This window comes from Phoca vitulina, unplaced genomic scaffold, assembly GCF_004348235.1.
Source record: "Phoca vitulina isolate PV1807 unplaced genomic scaffold, GSC_HSeal_1.0 scaffold20, whole genome shotgun sequence".
NCBI lineage: Eukaryota > Metazoa > Chordata > Mammalia > Carnivora > Phocidae > Phoca > Phoca vitulina.
Window position 1 is genome coordinate 1,632,375 of NW_022589723.1, and position 6,288 is coordinate 1,638,662.

Sequence of the window (6,288 nt, forward strand, 5' to 3'; positions counted from 1 at the left end):
TTGGGTGATTTCACAATGCTTCATACTGCAACATATAATAGTATGATTTTGGAGTTACACTGAGTGAAGTATTTTATTCCCTGAACAACCCAGGAGCATAAGGGAACATCTGTATGATTCCAAAATTTCAAGCAAGTAACAATTTGCCTGGCTCCGTTCTGTAAAGCCTCTCGTGGTTATTTTTTTTGTTTTTTCCTGCTTTTTGGAAAAGGAATTTGTGGGTTATTTTTTTTTTTTTTCATCATTATAAGTGTACTTTTTAATCCCCATCCCCTATTTCACCCATCTCTCATCCACCTCCCCTCTGGTAACCATCAGTTTGTTCTCTATAGTTAAGAGTCTATTTCTTGGTTTGTCTCTTTTTTTTTTCCTTTTGCTCATTTGTTTTGTTTCTTAAATTCCATATATAAGTGAGATCATATGGTATTTGTGTTTCTCTGACTTATTTTACTTAGCATTATACTCTCTAGCTCTGTCCACATTGTTGCGACTAGCAAGATTTCATTCCTTTTGATGGCCAAATAATATTCCCTTGTAATATACACATCTTCTTTACCCATTCATCTATCAAATGACACCTGGACCGCTTTGATAGTTTGGCTAATGTAAATTATAATTTTGTCTTGTCCAAATTTTTTCTGAGTTTCAGTTGGCTCTTACTCTTTATTTCTAAATTTTTAGTCATTTTCAGTCAAAGATTTTGAATTTCTATTTCATATATCCTTATACATCTTGTGCTGCAGATTTAATGACATTTCATTTATGATGCAATATTATCATATATTTTTCTCTGCTTCATGGCTGGAATCAATATCAGCTTGTATCTGGGTTCCAAAAGAAACAGATTTTAACAGAAAATTAAACTGACATTACAGGTTGCCTCATAAATAACTCTCACGAAATTTTCAAAATGGGGAATTGTGCCTAAAAAGACTTAAGATGTTTAGCCTCAGAAGGAATATTTTCCTTAAAGCTAGAAGATATATCATCATGTTTAATTTTCAACCATGAAAAGAGGAGACATTATGGAAGATATTTCATTCTGCACAATCGTAGATTATAAACAAGAAATATAATATGAAATACATAGGGAAGCAAATTCCATCTCACTGTAAGAAAAAAAATTTCAACAAGTAAAGTTTTTCAAAAGGCATTGTTTTGATTTGTGGGGTGATGAACAGTTAGGCCCACAAGTCTAAAAGCAGAGGCTTTATGCTTGAGCTTGGAGTGGTGTTCAGTAATGCACTGTATCCATGGTCGAGCAATACTGCATAGGAGTTCCTTCTTTTTAATTTAACATTTTCTAAATGCCATCATAGTTCTACTCTCTTTAATGAATATAATTTCTTAATTCATATCTTTTTACTGTCACTACACATTTAAAGGAAATAGTTAAAAGCAAAGTTGAGAGGAAAAAGATATAACTTTGCCCACTTAGAAACCAGCTATAATTTTAACTATTTCTTCATCCACTAGATTGTTTTCTGCATATGTGAATGAGACAATATTTAATCTATGACAAAAATTATATTCATGTAACTGAGTGTATCTATTAAATAAAGGAAAAAAGTTAACAGCACCTTGAATTAACTTAACAAGCCTAATTTGCTTGCCAAAAATAACTTATAAGAACCAATCATTCTCTTTACATGAGAATATTTTTCAACTCAGTGACAGAGAAAAGTATCAGCTACACCAGTAGCTCTGCAAATGTGCCTTGAAATCCTTAAAACTTTACAAGATTCCATAGACTAGTCAATATATAAGCCACACAAAAAGTGTACTTTCAGGATATTAAAATCTTAAAAAATACAAGATAGCCTTAAATATATATATATAAATATATATTCCATTAACATGGAATAAACTATCCAAGAACTTTGAGCTGCTGACAGAACCCTTTAATACTTGTGCATACTACTTGTTTTCTCCTGAGTTATTTTGAAGATCATCCTCAAACTCCATCTTTTCATTGCCATCTTCATGTCCTTATCCCTCAATGTATAGATAATAGGATTCAGAATAGGTGTAATCTTAAAATCCAAAATGGCAAGAAATTTATCCACTGACATGGTGGGAAATAGCCACACACAAACAAAGATGCATGGTCCAAAGAACAAAATCAGCATAGTGATGTGAGCTGAAAGAGCAGAAAAGGCCTAGACAAGCCACCTGAGGAATGTTTTCATATAGTGACCAGGATGAAGGTATAGGAGATAAGCAATAGGAAGAAGGTGCCCATGGAAATGAACCCATTGATGGCAATAACCACAAATTCCATTCTGTAGGTGTCTGTGCAGGCACGTTTGATAAACCAAGGAAGTTCACAGTAAAAGGTATCTATCTCATTGAGACCACAAAAAGGCAAATGGACAACAAAAGCTAACTGGGCCACTGAATGAATGAAGCCAATAGCCCAAGCACCAGACAGAAGCAAAATGCATATCTGCGGGTTCAAGATAGTCAGATAGTGGAGGGGCTTACATATGGCCACATATAGGTTCAAGGCCATGGAGATGAGTAGCACCATCTCAGATCCACCCAGGACATGAAGGACAAATATCTGGATGACACATCCCTGAAAGGATATGGTTTTGTGCCCAGAGAACAAGTCATGAATCATCTTAGGAACCATTAAGGTAGAAAAACATAAATCAATAAATGAGAGACTGGCTAAGAGGAAGTACATGGGGGAATGTAAATGAGGGTCAAAGGTCACTGTAAACACAACAAGAAGGTTTCCCAGAATGATTGTTACATAAAACACAGGAGAGAAAGCAAGGAGAAAATGCTGCACTGGTCCGTACATAGAAAGTCCCAGGAATACAAATTAAGACTCTTCAGAGTAATTTGCATCATACATTGGCTTTGTCTAATGATACCTAAAGGACCAAAACCAAAATAAGAAACAAAGAATTGATCAAAAATTATTATTTAAAAACACTTTTAAGCTTAAAAGCCACCTGAGGAACATTTCCATACAGTGACCAGGATGGAGATTCAGGAGATAAGCATTTTAACATTTAACCTCTATTAAATCTGATTTTAGGAAGAAATCATCATTAACAGCCATAAGGTGTTTTTAAAAAATAATGTGTTAACTTATCCAGTCAGCTAATATACTTAATGATCATAACTAATATTCCTAATGAGCACCTACCATTTGCCTAGTACTATATCAAGTTCTGAGGTAAAACACTAATCCTGACTGCAGGAGGTTTACAGGCTAATGGTGGAACTAGACATTAATAGCTTTAAATACAGATAGAACTCTGATAACTGAGTTAAAGAAATGAACTAGGGAGAATGTGTTTCTTAAGAAGAACCATAAAACTGCTGGGGCACCTGGGTGGCTCAGTTGGTTAAGCAACTGCCTTCGGCTCAGGTCATGATCCTGGAGTCCCGGGATCGAGTCCCGCATCGGACTCCCTGCTCAGCGGGGAGTCTGCTTCTCCCTCTGATCCTCCCCCTCTCATGCTATCTGTCTCCCATTCTCTCTCTCAGATAAATAAATAAAAAAATCTTTAAAAAAAAAAAGAAGAACCATAAAACTGCAAGTGTCACTTCCTAGGTCAAGATCCTCTGGGCCCTCCTAATGAAGGAGGGAGCAATACCAGAAAACCCAATGGTTGGACATACATTTCTTTCTATGAAAGTCTCCCTAACATTTTCTTCTTCAAATTGCCTGTGAGATCAAGGAGGAAGACAGAAATGAAAAAAATTATCTCCCCATGTATAGGAATGGAATTTGACTTCAAATGGAAATCCTTAAATTTGGGGGCTCCCCTTTGAGAATTTAGCATTTAGAAATTACATTAAAAGATTCTTTACACAAAATAATTTGATTTAAAAGCTATTTAAATATTGATGTTAAAGAAAAACATTGATACCTCACAGAGAATTAAAAGAGGAAGCAGCTGATCTCTTAATGACTGCAGGTAAGAAGAAATGTTTAAGAGGCCTTCAACTTCACAGCAACTTTTCAGTGACTGACTCTTCTGTCCATAAACAACACATTTTATGAGGTCACAGTTTTGATTTAATATATCCTCATGATGTATTTCTGAGAATGCACCCTGGTCCATTAAGAGAGACTTCTCACGTAAGCAAATCCTTCTAACGAAGCCTTAATAGCAACTACTCCTGCAGATGGATAATGTCAACAACTATCCAGTGATTCTCAGTCATGATTGTGAATTAGAATTACCTGAAGCTGCTTAGTGTAAAAAGCACATTTCCGGGATTCATTCCCAGAATTCTAATTCAGCAAAGCAATGATGGATTCACGATCTTTGCATTCTGAAAGCATCCCAGGTGATTTTAATGCAGGCAGTCTTCAAATTACACTTCGAAAAACACTGTATTCTGTATTTTAATTACCTTATTTCAAAACAGGAAAATGAGTTTCATAAACACTTCCTCAAAATTCAAAGAAGTTCCTCCATTTAAAATCTATGGCTGCCTGTGCACTGACAATGACAAATTCCCTACAAAAGCCCATAGTTTGGGGAAAATTGGTGACTTTGCTCACTCAAGTTTCATTAACATATCAAGGAGGCATGTTTATCCACTCCAGACAACTAAACTTCAGCAATTTCTGCACCTAAGTGATGGTGCAAGAGTCCACAACCATCCTCATGGATCTGGCCAAAGGAAGACAGAGAGTTGAGCAGAGATTGGGGATGAGACAAGAGCCATGGATACTTCTAAAAAGTCAGAAACACTTATGGGATCTAGCATCCATTTCAGCATTTACTATAGGACTGGTTCTGTGCTAAACATGCTGTGTGTGTATGTGTGTTATAATAGGACAAATACAGAATCCTCAGAAATGGGAGAAAAACTGAAATAAGGGAAGCCTTACGTAACCATCAGGACTGGATTAAGTCTCCCTCTCCTATGCTCTCAGGGATCATGTTTATCTCAATCATAGCTCTCACTTGACAGCATATTTTGTGACCATTTCCTTGCTTTTATTCCACTACACAGAGAATGTGTGTTCTTAAATACTCTATGTCCACTACTAGCTCTGTTCATCATGTCATCTGAAATACAGCAGGTGCTTGACATTTATTAATTGAACAAATGTATAAACAGTATTAACACATCTTGATAAAAATGGCTATGTCTAAAGTCTAAAAAGTCAAAAATCAGTATTACACCAATAAAAACTAAGGAAATTAATCCTAAGGTAGATAGATTTACTTTTAAATTCTCTTTCTTTCTGTTTTTTTTCCCCATGTTACAGGCACTATGGAAGCACTGCAGAATATAAAAGGGCTATGATGGGATTCTCCTCCCAAAAGAAGGAAGTCTCAGATGAAATGGAAGACACTAAAACACTAGCCCCGTCTCTGAGTCTTGTTCTCATTAACTCTCTGGAAGCCCTCAATTTTGGCATTTTCATTAGAATGACCTGTAAAACAGTACTAATCACCCCCTCACTGAAACAACCACAGCTTATTTTCCCATTTTTGGGACCAGACTGACCACAACTGCTGGCTGACCCACACAACTCTGAAATCACTGCCATGTCCCTGACAGATGGTTGCCCAAGGTTAGGACTCATTCCCTATTTGTATGTACTGTGAAAAGATCACCACAATACAGGCCCCAACTACATGGCCAGGAGGACGGAGGGCTATACCAGAAGCCTATCCAGAGAACACTCAAGATGGCCATTATGTGGGCCCACCAAGCACGTGCCTTGCAGCAACATCCCACAAAGTGGGGGCACTGCACGAGGAGAACACGTGGGGCATGATCTTCCACAGCGAGACCCTGAACTAAGACGCGATCCGGATCTTCTCCACGACCCGGCGCCGCCTCTACCCCCGCGTGCTGATGGCCCACCTACCTGATGGAGATCCAGTGTCCCCGACAAGTGGCTGGTGACAGCTACGGAATCCTCATCTGGAAGCAGGGCATGTCTCCCAGGAGTCCCCGCTGGCAAGCACACCCACGTTTGTCAGGAAGGCCTCTCTGCCCTTCAAGGAGTCCACGCCCACCTGCCGTCTCACACAGGCAGCCAGGCTTGCCCCCAGTGTGTTTTCCACCAGTGGACGACCCTGCCCCGAGGCCCTCTGGACAACATCAGCCGTCCCTGCCAGGTGGCGCAAAAAACATACAAGCACAGAGGCCGGAAGGCAGGCAAGCCAGCGCCGCACCACCTCCCGAACACTGTTGGCAGCTCTCCCAGCAGCCCCCGCGGCCCGGGCCAGGACTCCCTGCTGCGCATGCGCATCGCCCACCCCAGGCTCCACCACAGCCTGGAGCCCTTGCATGTTC

The 6,288-nt window shown here is 39.0% G+C and overlaps 1 pseudogene; it reads right to left on the reverse strand.

Moving 5' to 3' along the window:
- Positions 1-1,901: 1,901 nt before the first annotated feature.
- LOC116640468 lies at positions 1,902-2,863 on the reverse strand (annotated as a pseudogene).
- Positions 2,864-6,288: the final 3,425 nt, after the last annotated feature.